Source organism: Eurosta solidaginis, chromosome 2 (assembly GCF_040869045.1).
Source record: "Eurosta solidaginis isolate ZX-2024a chromosome 2, ASM4086904v1, whole genome shotgun sequence".
Taxonomy (NCBI): Eukaryota; Metazoa; Arthropoda; class Insecta; order Diptera; family Tephritidae; genus Eurosta; species Eurosta solidaginis.
In genome coordinates, this window is record NC_090320.1 from 155,389,743 (window position 1) to 155,407,401 (window position 17,659).

The window sequence follows — 17,659 nt, forward strand, 5'->3', positions numbered from 1 at the left end:
ATCAATCCATCAACTTCGTGGCCAAAGGATATTTCTCACCACCCAACTCCCCCCGAACAACGACATGTGGAAGTATTCCACACCCTGCAGGAAGAAAATATAGATATAATCGACCGTTTTTCGTCATTTTCTCGAGCGCTTAGAGTCGTGGCCTATATGTTGCGGTTTATCAAGAAAGCAAGGAAACTGAAAGTTCCAGCCACGCTTAACCTCACCCACGCCGAAGTGAATGATGCCAAAATCAAAATCATCATTCAAACTCAACGGAATCATTACGGAGACACGATAGAGCTGCTTCAAACGTCAGGACCCTTACCCAAAAAGAACACCCTTCTGACATTAAACCCCATGCTAGATGACTCAGGAATCATGCGAGTTTCTGGAAGATTAGCATATGCCACCTATAGCTTTAATGAGCGGCACCCAATTATCATACCCGAAAACTCTCGATTTTGTTCTCTTCTGTTAGACTTCCTCCATTCGAACTTGCTGCACGCCGACAAACAGCTGATGATCCGAATGGTACAGCAACAGTACTACATTCCACGTTTGAAGCAAAAGGTCAAAAAGCTCGTCTTCCACTGCAAAACCTGCACCATCTATAAACAGCAGATGAAAACGCAGATAATGGCAGCCTTGCCACCCGAGAGGTCAACGTATTCCCTACCCTTTCATACAACAGGAGTCGACTTTGCTGGACCATTTATGGTAAAAACTTCTCCCCTTCGCCGAGCTTCGTATGTCAAAGCTTACGTTTGTGTGTTCGTCTGTTTTTCCACAAAGGCCGTTCATTTAGAAGTGTGCTCTGATCTCACCACGAATGCCTTCAACGCAGCCTTTGCCCGATTCACTGGTCGCCGTGGCCTACCCCATCAGATATTTTCTGACAACGGAAAGACGTTCGTCGGCGCACAACGCGTATTTCAAAGGGAATTCACCACATTTCTCAAGGAAGTCGCTACAGACGTCGCAGAAAAATATGCAACTCACGGATTCTCATGGAAATTCATCCCACCATACGCTCCACACATGGGTGGGCTATGGGAAGCGGCCGTGAAAAGTTTCAAGATACACTTTACGAAAGTAGCAGGAAACCAGAAGTTCTCCTTCGAAGAGCTTACTACCCTCTTAGTACGCATAGAGGCGGTCCTCAACTCCCGACCGCTCTCCCCTATGTCCGAAGATCCAATGGATCCCCTAGTCCTAACCCCAGGGCATTTCCTACGAGGCGCGCCACTCTTATCACTGCCGGAGCCAACTGCAGAGCATCTCACCCTGGTCAACAAATGGCAGAAACTAAAAACGCTTCACCACCAGTTCAGCACACGATGGAAGAACGAGTACCTCAAGGAGCTGCATAAGCGGTACAAATGGAAATGCCCTCAACGCAATATTCAAGTTGGAGATTTAGTCGTGGTAAAGGATGATTTACTACCCCCGAACGAATGGCGTTTGGGACGGGTAATCACTTTACACCCTGGAGCGGATAACCATGTTCGAGTTGTGGAACTCAAAACACAAAACGGACTAATAACCCGAAATATTGCCAAACTGTGCGTGCTACCAACTGCCTAGCAGTTCCAACCCTACCTCTGGTACCCTCTGCTTCATGCCCCTAGCAATCTACATATAAGCTACTCTCCCCAACGTATTTTTCTAACCCATTTTTTGAGAAATACGTATTTTTTCTTTTCTTGTCTTTACAGGACCCGCAAATCTATGGGGACCCAGAAATGCCGGCTATGTGGGCAGCGACACGCGCTAAGGCAGTGCCGGGCGTTCCTCGCAATGAAGCCTGAGGAGCGCTACGAGTGCGCGAGGAACCACCGGTACTGCATCAACTGCCTGGCAGTGTCACACAGCACCGGGGCATGTGACTCCCCGTCCAGCTGCCGAAAATGCTCCCTCGGCCATCACACGCTCCTACACAGAGCTCGACGCACGCCCACCAACCAGCGTCGCACTGACAGCGGCCCACAGCGCGCAACAACAGCCCAACATCGCCAACGGGCAACTCAAAGCCGGTCGGCTAGACAGCGCGACGACAAACTTCGTAAATTAGTAGCCGAGGCACGAGCAGCCTTAGATAGGGTTGATGCCGCCCTGAACCCATCAACGCGTCGGGCGGGGGGGAGCATGTTGAAGACAAGATCCAATTTTCGGACTAAGTCCGCCCCCCTCCGTCTGGCAACACCCGGCCAGTGCGGCCAAGCGCAGGCAGTGCAGCTCAGCTGTGGCTTGCCAACCACCACCGCGCTCTCAGTTTTTCAGTTTCTAATAAACTACCAGCCGTTCGCTACGCATCGATCGCATCGTTTTTATATTTATCGCCCGCCCGCCGTCGCGCAAATATTTCGTTTATCACTTTGTAATTATCCCTTTTATATTGTTTTTCAAAGTGTGAATAAATACTTACCTATTATATTTTAAATACGTGCCCTCCCTTTTTTTCATTTATTATGTATATATGTATCTTCGATATTTATAAGGTTACTAAATTAATTAATTTTTACTTTATAAAATACATGAAATATTAAAATAAATCAGTACTTCTTCATGAACATACTATTAACTAAGCATTTTATATACAATCTCATCCTAAACTTTCAAAATCTCTTGTAGACACTGACGTTAGCACTCATATATACATGTATTGAAAATAAGGCCCACTAAAAAAACATTTAGCAATAGCGATAGCATTTCCCAATATGATTTTAATACTACAAAATAACGACCTTAGGCAGATAAAGTAAGAACTATATACTTCCTAAAAAGTTGTATCTCACTTTACATTTAACTGCTTTGAAATATAAATACATAAATACATACATTAAAAGATGCATACAATACAAAACGGTCCCTTTCTTATATATAACAAAAAAAATTAATGTTGCGACCATTGGATATTTTTTCAAATCAATTGGTTCTTGCACCATCTCCCATAATGGAGACATTTCACGTAAACGTTCGACATGTTTGATGCATTTAACGGCAATATAATCAACCACTTCAATGGTGGTAAAACGACCAATACCAAACCTATAAAAATTTAACAATAAATTACTTTCAAATTAACTACACAATTCAGTGCGGTAAGCTCGTATACCTTATTGAACTATGTGCCAAATCCTCATCAGTTCCAATCGCACATAGTACGTACAAAGGTTCCAATGATGCTGAAGTACATGCTGAGGCACTAGACAACGCCACATCCTTTAAGGCCATCAGTAATGATAAATTTAATAAACCACTATACGTTTGCTCTAGATCATCATTACATGTACCATGTGATAATCTTGAAGGGATGTGATCATATAAACGTTTCGAAAGAAAATCTATATATTTCTTATCATATTCCATTTCTTTGAGTGCAACATCACATGCAGTACCAAATCCAATAACAATAGTCGAAGGCGAAAAAGAAAAACTTTAGCTCGTTCAAAAGATATTCCCAAAAAACAGAAAAATGACCCCGGGGTGGGATCCATATTATTTTTGCGCATAACACCTTTTTGCATTGACGGCCTTCGGCCGCGCTTGTAAAAAAGGTAATAGTCTAGTTGAGGGGTCGACTGCTAACACGCTACCAAAAATATCGAGAGAGGTGTCAATGTGTGTGTGCGGTAGTCACGGTTATACCACACACCCGGACTTGGCATGGCGTAGCCCAGGGTTATTTTTTATAAGCGCGGCCGAAGGCCCCCAACTCAGAAAGGTGTTCTGCGCAAAAATACTATTGATCCCATACCCGGTTTCGGAGGTACCCGCGGGTCTTTTTTCGGTTTTTCGTTAATATCTTTTGAACGAGTTAAGATTTTTTTTCCGCGTATTGACATCAGTATTAATAATCCGAAGGCGGAAAAAAAATCTTAACTCGTTCAAAAGATATTAACGAAAAACCGAAAAAAGACCCGCGGGTACCTCCGAAACCGGGTATGGGATCAATAGTATTTTTGCGCAGAACACCTTTCTGAGTTGGGGGCCTTCGGCTGCGCTTATAAAAAATAACCCTGGGCTACGCCATGCCAAGTCCGGGTGTGTGGTATAACCGTGACTACCGCACACACACATGCACAATTTTTTTTGTGGGTACAACACAACAACAACCACATGAAAATCGCCAACTTCAATTGCAAATATCTCCGGACATAGATAAAATCGGATTATTGTTCTCGAGATTAATACCCGTCTTTTGACACCCCTCTGGATATTTTTGGTAGCGTATTAGCAGTCGACCCCTCAACTAGACTATTACCGTAAAAAATTACCCTGGGTGGGTCCAACACCGATTTGGAGGCGCTTACTTCGTTTCTTTAATTCTACAAAGATATTGCGCTGCTGGTTGGTGGTCTTCAGTTATTCCTCTTTTTTGGTTTATTTAATTGGCTTCCCTTTGTTTTTGTTTTCAATGCATTTTGTTTGCTGCCACCACTTTGTTTTCATAGCTATGATCTTATCATACAGTTTGAAAAGTTGTCGCAAAAACTTTCTATTTAGTTTCTTTTCTTTGATCCTTCACTCACATTATAGCTAGTATAGGCAGTCTTTTTTCATTGTGCCACTCACAAGCTGAATTCGGAGTTTTGTTACTGGTTTTATCTTTTAGCTATTTTGCCAAATTTTTTTCATATCCATTTTTCTATAGAAGGTTCTACGATATTTTTATTTGTTTGCGCTGCCATAGATACATTTTTTTTTCATTCTTGCCCTGTCTCATATATATCAGGGCATAACTTTACTATTTCCGGTAGGTCATCATTAAATGGAATTTTATTTTAGAAACAGTTTTGGAATGGTTATGTATATTTCTTTAAAAATTTTTATTGTTTGTTGGGATGGTTTTCGTATTCTCATCGTGATTATGGAGACATCAGTAGAATTTACAGGAAATAGTGTTATGTTTGTAGTATATTTTTAGGCACGTTTATTATACTACCTTTATTTTAATGGCATGTAGATATAGAAGATTAGTTCGAAGTTACAGAGCTGTGCTGGCATATGGTATGTGGGCCAGTAGGCATGGTAGCGACTGGTGGTCGGGATTCCTACTGTTCGCATTTGTAGCTCTTAAAAACAGAAAAAAAAACCGGAGGCGACCTTTGGCGCAATCAACAACACTGATGCTAATCATTAAAACTGTGCCGAGAGAATCATAACTACTGATCGAGAATTAATAACGGCTGCAAAACGCCTTTGTGTGTGAACAGCAAATGGTCACAAATGATTTAAAGAAATCGTGTCGACGACGAGTATGAGGAGTTAGCTCAAAACAGCCCCCTCGACGAAGCTAAGCTTTGCACGAGACATACAGACAGAAGTGAGACCATTTTAAGTATTTCTATTTTTATTTAGGCAGACGAAGCAGTAGCTGTTCCTAAGGCTGAGGTTAGGTTCGAAGCTTCGCAGGAGTAAGCGAATAAAGGAAAGTACCTCGGCAAGGAGCTACTTCTGAAATTTTTTGAACGATCCGCGAGATTTTGAGGCAAAAACGGCGGCTCTTTCCGAAATTACCAAAAAGTCGACTTACAATGCTTAAAAACAAAACTTTTCCTATAAATTATCTTATATATTATGTCTAATTGTCCCTGTTTCGCTCTTATTTGGAATCCCCGCAAAACACTTATGTTCACAATTTTTTTTGGTAATAGTCTAGTTAAGGGGTCGACTGCTAATACGCCACCAAAAATATCGAGAGGGGTGTCAAAAAACGCGCATTAATCTCGAGAACAATAGTCGCGGAAAAGAAAAATTTTATCGGAGGTACCCGCGGGTCTTTTTTCGGTTTTTCGTTAATATCTTTTGAACGATTTAATATTTTTATTTTCCGCCTTCGGATTATTAATACTGATGTCAAGTCAATATTTTTGGTAGCGTATTAACAGTCGACCCCTCAACTAGACTATTACCTTTTTTTTTGTGGGTAAAATAAAATCATCAAATTTGCAATAACCACATGAAAATTTTCAATTGAAAATTTTTAATTTCTTTTGCAAATATCTCTTGACAGACACAAAATATTTAACCTCCGCTTTCGGATTGTTGTTGTCGAGGTCAATATGCGTCTTTTAACACCTCTCTCGATATTTTTGGACGCGTATTATCAGTGTGATGCTGTCGTATAGAATTACCAAGAGTTGATGTGCTGCAAACGTTGAAGAAATGATTCAGCTGCTATATGTAAATAAATAATAACAGTAAATTAAATAAATATCATTTATAAATCAGATAATTACCTCTCTTCTATTAAAAATGCGTTTTTCCTCCAGCTTCATCAGCAAACCAACTTTTTTCTTTTGTTGTTTTGGCTTTGTTGACGAAAATTAAATGTGACATTTTTCTTCTTCCATCTCTTTTGACAGAAAAAATTTAAAGACCGATTGACAGTTTATGTTCCATCGGCAACAACAAAATACACAGGAGGGTTGCATTTTCACTTATGCTTCTACCTGGTAATTGTACCATGGTCTCACTCATCTTGATTATAAGGGTATATGTATATAATATTTATTTCTTTAAAAACAATCTGGGAGTAATGTTGAAAAGACTAAGAAGTACACATTAACATTCACCGTTCGAGATCACTGCTATAATATTTATCAACTTATTAGAATTTTCTTTTTTTGAAGTATACAAAAATTTTCAAGTTAAAACGAAAACTCAATTAAAAAAATATTTAAACATTAAAGTATAGTAAGTACAAAGTATAATATTTTTGTACTGCAAACGCGGCCACTCTAGTACATAATTTATTTATTGCAAATTATCATACATACTTTCATGTACTGCACATCCACATGCATACACATTCATGTATGTTCACTATATACAACACTAACACGGGTAACTGAGTTTTCATCGGATAACAAATATACCTTGGAAAACCCCCGCACGATCTCCGGTACGACAACACGGAGATCACTTTCCATTTTGCTGTTCAATTTCAACCCCGAAGGAAGAAGGTCAACTGCTGCGGTCCCGCTACATCACAATTTATACCAAGGTAAATTAATTGTACCAACTTAATAAATAATAAATCAATTTATATTATACAATACTAATATTGAAATTATTTTTTTCTTTTCCTTTTAATTATATTGGACCTCCGCGCACCGAGCGATCTGCGAGGCCAACATTTGGTCCTGTCTCACCGAGAGAAAGTTTACAAGCGACCAGAGCAGATACAGTCCACATCACAAAAAAGGCATATTATCATCTTTAATTTTTGGCACAACAAACAAGACCTTCGAGATTTTTAACAAATTTCAACAAAAACCACCACCACACCAAAGAAAGCGGCAAAAACAACGCAATAACAAACAAGGTACGTGGTTATAATTTACCACAATTTATTTTTAGGTGAACATTTTTTTAAAGTGAATTAAGTGTTAAAAAGGCCTTTTGTCTATCAGCATTATCCCCCCACCCGCGGTAAGGTTCTGCTGACACAGCTTAAGGTAACATAGTGCAGAATTTTTAGTAGAAATAATTATACTCAGCTGAGCAGAGCTCACAGAGTATATTAACTTTGTTCGCATAACGGTAATCCGTAACGACATAAACTAATCGAGATAGATATAGACTTCTATATACCAAAATAATCTGGGCGAAAAAAGAAATTCATTTAGCCATGTCCGTCCATCCGTCCGTCCATAAACACGATAACTTGAGTAAATTTTGAGGTATCTTGACGAAATTTGGTATGTAGGTTCCTGGGCGCTCATCTCAGACCGCTATTTAAAAAAATAGCGATATCGAAAATTTCGAAAAACCGAAAAAGTGCGACAATTCTCTATCAAAAACGAATAAAGCGATCAAACGCACCCACCAAGCGTTCACCTTATGACGCAAAATGGAAAATTATTAAAATTTTGGACAACGGGCGTGGCACCGCCCACTTTTAAAAGAAGGTAATTTAAAAGTTTTGCAAGCTGTAATTTGGCAGTCGTTGCAGATATCGTGATGAAATTTGGCAGGAACGTTACTCCTATTACTGTATATGTGCTAAGTAAAAATTAGCAAAATCGGATGACGAACACGCCCACTTTAAAAAATAATTTTTTTTAAGTCAAAAGTTAACAAAAAATTTAATACCTTTACAGTATATTAGTAAATTATATCAACATTCAACTACAGTAATGATATGGTGCAACAAACTACAAAAAAAAAAAGAAAATTTTAAAATGGGCATGGCTCCGCCCTTTTTCATTTAATTCGTCTAGAATACTTTTAATGCCATAAGTCGAACAAAAATTTACCAATCCTTGTGAAATGATAATAATGACGATAACTGATTTCTGTGAAAATATGCGAAATCGGTTGAAGCCATGCCCAGTTTTTATACACAGTCGACCGTCTGTCCTTCCGCTCGGCCGTTAACACGATAACTTGAGCAAAAATCGATATATCTTTACTAAACTTAGTTCACGTATTTATCTGAACACACTTTATCTTGGTATAAAAAATGGCCGAAATCCGACTATGACCACGCCCACTTTTTCGATATCGAAAATTACGAAAAATTAAAAAAATCTCATAATTCTATGCCAAATACGAAAAAAGAGATGCCACATGTTAATTGGATTGGTTTATTGACGCAAAATATAACTTTAGAAAAAAACTTTGTAAAATGGGTGTGACACCTACCATATTAAGTAGAAGAAAATGAAAAAGTTCTGCAGAGCGAAATCAAAAGCCCTTGGAATCTTGGCAGGAATACTGCTCGTGGTATTACATGTATAAATAAATTAGCGGTACCCGACAGATGATGTTCTGGGGCACCCTGGTCCACATTTTGGTCGATATCTCAAAAAGGCGTCCACCTATAGAACTAAGGCCCACTACGTTTTAAATAATCATTAACACCTTTCATTTGATACACATGTAATACAAACACATTCCAGGGTTACCCTAGGTTCATTTTGCTAAATGGTGATTTTCCCCTATTGTGTCTCCAAAGCTCGCAGCTGAGTATGTAATGTTCGGTTACACCCGAACTTAGCCTTCCTTACTTGTTTTAATTTTAACTTAAACTGCACTATTTTCGGTTTCACGTAACCATAAATTCTTGTTAGTTTCGTTGTTTGTTAATTTTCAACAACAACAACAACAGCACTTCACTTTGGTGCAATACCCAACAAAAAATTCATTAGTAATTTTAACTGCTTATTTGTTGCTTATTATTTTTTACACTTTGCCTTATTTTTTGCGGCTTAACATATACTGGTGTATTGTTAGGCCCCGCTCGTGTCAACATACAATATAACAATACCAATTTTTCAGCCACATCCTTAATTGGTCCTGGTTCTGAATGTTCATTTATTACCGAACGTCTCAAACGTCGAATTAACTTGCCATCCAAAAAAATTCGCGCTCAGGAACAGATAAAGTTGAACAGCTTGCCCAAAAACAGACCGATCGCAAACACCATCTTCGCCTCCCTCCATGTGATACCGAAGTTTTCGAGGGTGACTATTTGTCTTGGCCAACATTCCGAGAGATGTTTACGACCATTTACATTTCGAACGACGATATTTACCCGATTGAGAAACTATATTACCTCAGTCAGAAAACAAAGGGGGAGGCCAACGAAATTGTTAGCAACGCACCTGTCACAAATGAAGGATTTTAAATAGCGTGGAAGAACCTCACTGAAAGGTATGAAAACAAGCGTAGTTTAGTTAAGGCTCAGCTCGACATTGTCTTCGGAATAAAACCTATTGAAACGGATTGCGGTAAATCTATTAAAGATTTACAATTAAAATTAAATAATTGCATGAATGCATTAAAAGCGCATAAGATAGATTTATGGGATGCACTTTTTGTATACCTGTGCGCAGAAAAATTGCCCGAAACCAGCCTTTCACTTTGGAAACAGTCTTCAGGGAACAAAACGGACATAGAAAAATGGGAGGACATGAATAAATTCATATCCGATAGATTTCTTGCGTTAGAAAACGGGTCTGGTCACAGAGGTAATAAAACTTCGAAAAGTTGTAAGCCCCAAAATACAAAAACCCCTGAACCTCATAATAAAAACGTTGGTAGCTTCCAAATATGCATAAATAATTTTAAGTGCAAACTGTGTCACACGAATGACGAAAAACTACGAACCTGCGCTAAATTCCTCAAACCTACATCAGCTCGTAGAATTGAATTTATTAAAAACAATAATAGCTGCCTGAATTGTTTGTCTTCTGGACATACTGTGTCGAAATGTACTAGTTCTTATAACTGTAGTACATGCCATTCTCGGTACTACACGCTCCTACATATACAAAAAATTCAGCGAAAAGCAGCAGTTCATGCAAGTAAGGAAGATGATACCCCTTCAACATCGCGACAAGCACGAGAGAGGCAAAATTGAAAGTCCAATGACAGGCAAACCTCCAATGTGCAATCTTGCTTTGCGCATAATACCACTGGTGTATTGTTAGGCCCCGCTCGTGTCAACATATAATATAACAATACCAATTTTTCAGCCACAGCCTTAATTGGTCCTGGTTCTGAATGTTCATTTATTACCGAACGTCTCAAACGTCGAATTAACTTGCCATCCAAAAAAATTCGCGCTCAAGTTTCCGGTATAAATAACTCATTCTCTGCACATGTCAAATAGTCTTGTTCAATAGGGTTGCGGTCACTAATTGACCCATTATTTTCTTTGGACAAAAAATGCATGTTCCTACATGCCAGATCAGTGCGATGACTAGACAATCATTCCCTGATTTCGAGTTGGCAGATAAAAGATTCCTTGTCAACGAACGAGTGGATCTAGTTTTTGGAGGGGACATTTACCCTCAAATCATCTTTAACGAATTGCAGAAGAATGTCGTTGGTACGCTCTTAGCACAAGAAACTGTTTTCGGCTGGATACTTACTGGCCGTACAGATGTTAAAGAGCTACCAAAAGAAATCATCTCCTATTACAGTGACGTATCATTGGATAAGCAATTATCCCCCTTTGGGGAACTCGAAGAAATCCCTAAAAACAAACGCTTTAATGCGGACGAACAATACTGCGAGGAATTGTACAGAAGTACCACCACTAGGGATAATACCGGGAAATACACAGTCTCATTACTTTTAAACGAGAATTTCCTTACAATATATCTCTAGGGCCTTCTCTCAAAATAGCATGCTCTCGGTTCTTCCGGAACGAGACACGCCTTGCGAAAAATCCTACTTTACAAACGGAGTACACCGGAGTTGTGACCAAATACGAGGAATTAGGACATATGTCGAGGATCAACAGCTGTGTGCGACCAGACTTCTCTGACCATTATTTTCTACCTCATCACGCCGTCATCAAGGAAGAAAGTACCTCCACGAAAGTTCGCGTTGTATTTAACGCATCTAGTCCGACCGCAAACGGACGTTTTGTATACAGGTCCTACGCTCCAAGCTGACCTAACTATTTTTATGCTTCGCTGGAGACTTTACAAATACGTCTTCAACAGCGCTATCGAGAAAATGTACGACAAATTATGTTACAACCTAACCAAACCAAATACCAGCGCATAGTATTCCGTACTAGCTATGAAAGCACTGTCAGCTTTGCGAACTAAAGACTGCGACATTCGGGGTTAACTGTGCTCCTTGTCTAGCAATAAGGACACTTTTACAATTGGAAAAGGACGCTGAAGACCCCTTTCCAATTGCCTCCACAATACTAAGGGAATACATATATGTGGATGATATTCTTGCTGGTGGACACTGCATTCAATCACCAATTACTGCCAGAGATCAAATATCTCAAGCATTGCAATCAGCCGGCTTCACTAAGAAAATGGAGGGCCAATTCCGACCAAGTACTAAAGGATATCCCTAAACAACATCTCCTTAACAAAGATTTCCTGGAATTGGAAGACGCAAGTTCAGTGAAGGCACTAGGAATCAGGTGGAATGCACATAAGGGCGAATTTTACTTCATCGCAAAGCCCATGGAAAATTATGAGATTTTGACCAAAAGAACGATATTATCAGCAATTGCAAAACTTTTCGACCCGTTAGGAAGGTTTGCTCCAATAGTCATCGTAGCCAAAATCATTATGCAAAACATTTGGCTTGAAGACACAAAGTGGGGTGAAGAAGTTTCACCAACTACTACCGAAGGTTGGAAGATTTGTATGGAAACTTATCCCGAAATTCATAATATTCGGATATCGCGCTGGACACACTTTTCTCCAACCAACAATGTGGAAATACACGGTTTCTGCGACGCATCGGAGAAAGAGTATGCTGCGGCAATATACCTCCGCGTCGAATCAAACGACCAAGTCCAAATCAATTTGCTATTGGCGAAAACTAAAGTAGCTCCTGTAAAAACGATCTCCCTTCCCCGATTGGAATTATGTGGAGCAGTGCTACTCGCCGAAATGACTGAAACATTAGCAGCAAATCTAAATTTAGGGAAGCCAAAAACCTACTTATGGACCGATTCCACGATTGAACTGGCTTGGATACGAAAGCCCCCTTGTTCGTGGTCAACTTTCGTAGCACACCGTATCACGAAAATCGTCGAAAAGGTCGGAAAGGATAATTGGCGTTATGTGGATTCGGGATCAAATCCAGCCGATACGGCTAGCAGAGGAATCCCAGCACATGAACTGGTCAACAATTCCTTGTGCTGGCAGGGACGTTCTTGGTTACAAGAAGACATCTCAAAATAGAATACACAAGATATAACTTGCAACACATCCATCGAGGAGAAACGTGTGCAAGCACATGCAGTAACGACCAAAACGGATTTTGATATTCTGGATAGATTTTCGAACCTACCTAGAGCCTTAAGGGTGATATCTTGAGATTTCTCGAAAGAACTCATTCAAAGACAAAAAATTATTTTAATAAAACGTTGTATCTGGTTTCATCAGATGAAATCGGAATCGCTACGCAACGCTTAGTTAAGATATCGCAACAACAGTTTTATCCCACAGAAGTGCTTCCTCTTAACCCTTTCTTAGACAAGTATGGCATTATAAGGACTGGTGGTCGCATCCGCGCAGCTCTAGACCTACCATACAATGAATGCCATCCAATAATCCTACCTTACACATGCAAATTTTCTCGCCTTTTAGTTCAGTTTATCCATGAAATCTCTTTACATGGAGAAAATCAACTAAAGTTTAGGCTTATTACGGAACGTACAACATTTTCCCGACCATTTACTAATTCAGGGGTAGATTTTGCAGGACCATTCGACATAAAAAGTTATAGAGGTAGAGGGTGTCGAATTTCGAAAGGTTATGTCCGTCTGTTTGCTTGCTTTACTACGAAAGCCATACATTTGGGAGCCACAACAGACCATAGCACCCAATCCTTTCTCGCGGCATTTTCCAGATTTATCTCCAGGCGAGGATGTCCGAAAAATATCTATTCCGACAATGGGACTAACTTTGTCGGAGCCTCACGATCACTTAGATCTGAGTTGAGGGCATTTATAGCTGATTCGCATGAGAAAGCATTGTCTAGATATGCTCAGCAACTTCTGCAATGGCATTTCATCCCTACTGCCTCTCCTCATATGGAAGGTCTGTGGGAAGCAGGAGTAAAAAGTTCCAAAAGCCACTTTCGAAAAGTGGGAGGTAGGGATAAATATACCTTTGAGGAATTCACAGCCCTAATTTTTCGAATAGAGGCTTGCCTCAACTCGCGACCATTAAGTCCAGCGTCGAACGAATCGACCGACTTAGAACCCTTAACCCCTGGTCATTTCCTGGTAGGCGGAAATCTTCTCGCTCCTCCAGAAATAGATTCCAATGACAACCCTGCCTCCACAGTCAATAGGTGGTATAAATTAAAAGCTTTGCATCAAACCTTTTGCAAAGATGGAACAGAGAATATCTCTTAGAAATGCGAAAGCGGGTTAAATGAAAACACCCAAAAGCCAACATCAAAATAGGGGATTTCGTCGTCGTGAAAGACGACAATGTAGCTTCAAACGAATGAAGACTTGGAAGAGTGGTCAGACTTCACCTGGGACCAGACGACCTTGTACGAGTTGTCGACATCACGACTAAAAAAGATCAAATTACAAGGCCCTTGGCCAAACTGGTTCTATTTCCACCAGCCAATGAAACAAGTGGAGAGGTGTCCACCGATGACCCAACCGATCCTTAAATTAGGACATTCCACTTCTTTAAAATATGTAATGCCACTTCGAATTATCGGCTTAAAATAAAAATTTTATCTAAAATTAAAAACATTAACTAACTATAAGCCAAACTACACAACAATCTACAAACAGTTTACCACGTTTACGTCCATAAGCTGCAGGAAAATAAATTCAATTCGCCATTTTAATTTCAAAAATCGACCATCTTTATTTTCTTCATCAAAATGTACCTATATACAAAACGGTTTAATAATGTTTCAATTACAAGGTACAACCATGATACAAAAAATGGAGGTAGTTCCATTTAGTGTGACGTTAGCCACTTGAGTTTTGCGGGGACAATGACAATTTCACCAAAAACAAGCTACCAGATTGAAAACTGTTACGAATTTTTCTAATTTTGATAGATTTCATATTAAAAAATACGACTAAGTTACTTTCATAGTTATCGATCTATAAATCTTATAAAATAAAGTCACTAAATGCCATGTATGCACATAACTTCACACAGAAAGCTCCGATTTTAAAACGGTTTTTTGCATTTGAAAGCTTAGCTACGTGAGATGGTACAGTTAATATAATTTGAAGGTATATATTATAGGGGCGTGGCAAATTGCCAAAATGTAGTAAAAAATCATAAAATTTTTCTTTACACAGCTATAACTCATAAACGGAAGAATGAATTTGAAAAATTCTACTTTTCAGTAAAGCTTTGAAATATTTACCTTCGTTCTGCATCAAAAAAAAAAAACTTGATTCCTTTCTTATATCAGCCAAATTGTTCAAACAAAAGTAACATTTTTACTAAAAAATTCGTGTGTGTGATTGTTCGGTGTCAACTGTGCGCGCTAATTGCTTTTGAGTGAGGCATGATGCGACACATACATACGTACATATATAGCATTCGTTGCGTTATTTAACTTCGGGCGAAGGTTTATAGGCATGTATGAATGTACATATGTATGTATTTTCATATCATATCAGCTTAACATAGGTATGTACATACATATTTATGCAACATAAATGCTTAAGAATGCATAACTACATCTATTGAAAAATAATATTTCGTTAAAAATATTAAATATTTCTTTAAGATTCTTCAAAAAAGTTGAATTTTTTGGTATTTTTGCATATATCACTATCACTACATATTATAAAACAAAGTTGCTTTTTCTGTTCCATGTCCCTTTGAATGCTTAAACCTTTAAAACTACGCAACGGATTTACATGCGTTTTTTTATAGATAGAGTGATTGAAGTTTGTAGATTGTATAATAACATCCATTAAATAGTGGAGATATACTGTTATTTTTGAAGTTTCTAATGTGATTTATATATTTACATATGTATATAAGAGAAAAGGGTGTTAGTTACACTATTTATAACTCAAGAGCGGATAAACAGATTTGGCTGAAAATTGGTGGAGGGATAGCTTAGAACCAGGAGACAGACATAGGATACTTTTTATCCAGTTCTGGATAGGGACTTGAGATCAAACCGTGGACCTGGGTAATCCTGGGATATGTTTGTACAATGTGGGCATAAAATTGAAGCTGTTTATGAATACTTTGATACGGGGTATTTTTCATATCTATAGGTGACTAGGGTCTCGAGATATAGGCCAAAATGTGGACCCGGGTACCCCTAGATTGTGTGTATAGAATATGGATAACAAATGAAAGCTGTTGATGAGTGCTTTAGTACAGGGTAGTATTCATACCAATTGGTGACTAGGGTCTCGAGATTGAGGCCAAAACGTGGACCCGGATACCCCTAGAAAGTGTTTATACAAGAAGGATAACAAATGAAAGCTGTTGATGAGTGCTTTAGTACATGGTAATTTTCATATCTATTTGTGACTAGGGTTTTGAGATATAGACCAAAAAGTGGATCAGGGTAACACTAGGATGTGTGTGCTTTAGTACAGAGTAATTTATACCGCTGGTTGACTAGGGTCTCGAGATATAGGCCAAAACGTGGACCCGCATACCCCTAGAATGTGTGTGTAATATGGATATCAAATGAAAGCTGTTGCTCAGAGCTTTAAAGTAATTTTCATTGTGATATTCGATTTAGTCGCATCAACCTGGCAAAACTGATAAATATGCATGCGAAGCCGAAAAAAAGCATTAATTGATAATACCCACATACCTATTTACATACGTCCTATTCGATTTGCCTGAAATTTTGTATATAAATTTCCCTATATTAGTATTGTTATGAAAGTATACCACCCTACTACTATCCCCATTCAATTACACAATTTGCGACGACCCTGATTATGCATATAACAGTGACTTTGCACACGCAGTCAGAGAAAGGTTGAAAAACAATAGTGGCGCAAGCAGAACAGCGGCAAAGCCAAGCAGAAAAATTACCTATAGTACAACAGCAATAATGCAAAACACCGATTGGAATGCGAGGATAACGGATTACTTTTTATTTTGATTTGTCTATAAAATACCACTTTTGTCATATATTGAGTCAGTTGTTAAACGACATCACAATTTGTAATTAATAAAAACCCTCTCGGGAACCGCATACACCAAGTGCTGATTCTTATTACAACAGTATTTATGATCCTTTTTTCGGGGAAGTAGATCAGAGATGGGCTGGGAATGAGATTGGGACTAGGATAGGGATTGAGACTCGGAGTGGGACTGCAACTCGGAATTGGACTGGAACAAAATACATACCACCCCCTGGGACTGGCAATAAGGGATGAAGAAGAATGGGAAAAACTTGAGAGAAGAGAAAAGAGGGAAGGATTAGGAGACTGAGAAAGAGTAATAGTGAGACGAAAATAGAGATAGATGAAGCGAAAAAGACGGAATGAGGAATGAATAAAATAACTAAGAAGAAGTGAAGAGGGGAGGGCAGAGTTAGAGAGAAAAAGCTTATTAAAATGTATGCAGATAGACCAAGTTTTAGGCAGAACAACGTCTGACGGGTCTGCTAGTTTAAAAAAAAAGGAAAAAAAAAATGAGCCCCATGCCTTGGAAATATTTTAATACAAAATATTAGCCTAGAAAAGACGGTTCTTAATAAGTTTTTCGAGCTCCCGAAAAGTGTTTTGGTGGAAGAAACATTGATCGAAGGACGCAAAGCAAGGGAATATAGCCTTCTTATACCTATATGACACTCCTTTATTTTTGTGTATTTTTTCTTGTATTTTATCTTAAATTTTTTGTCACACTCCCTCCTAATACAGCTTCAGTACTTCAAAAAACTAACGAAATACAAGGAAAATACAATCTAGTTCATTAAAAACAAACGACTCAGTATGTATTTCGATAGGTTTTTTTTAACATTCGGCCGTTTTTTCTTTATTTTTTTCTGACACATAAAAATTTAGTTTTTAGTTTGAAAATTTGGTGCATAAAAACACAATTAAAATCAACTTTCTTGAGAAAAAAGTGAACCATAGAGACCTAAGTAATTTTCGCGTGTTATTTGCATTGTTTTTATTGTTAAAAGTGATAATGTAAAACTAAAATGTAAAACATAAACAAAAACATGTCAAACTCACTAATTTTTGGGGAATAGT

The 17,659-nt window shown here is 38.6% G+C and overlaps 1 protein-coding gene across 8 annotated transcripts in view; it reads left to right on the plus strand.

Moving 5' to 3' along the window:
- The window catches only part of Wnt4 (Wnt oncogene analog 4), a 692,884-nt gene that overhangs the window by 22,576 nt on the left and 652,649 nt on the right, over nt 1–17,659 (plus strand). Inside the window, exons 1-2 of one of the 8 annotated variants that reach the window (XM_067766355.1) lie at nt 7,258–7,321; nt 9,280–9,654. The exons of 5 other annotated variants lie outside the window; for them this stretch is intronic. The gene's annotated coding sequence lies outside the window, so the exon portion shown is untranslated. Of the gene's footprint in view, nt 1–7,127; nt 7,322–9,279; nt 9,655–17,659 lie in introns of those variants that run through there. 2 more of the 8 variants (XM_067766360.1, XM_067766357.1) reach the window with 2 other exon arrangements.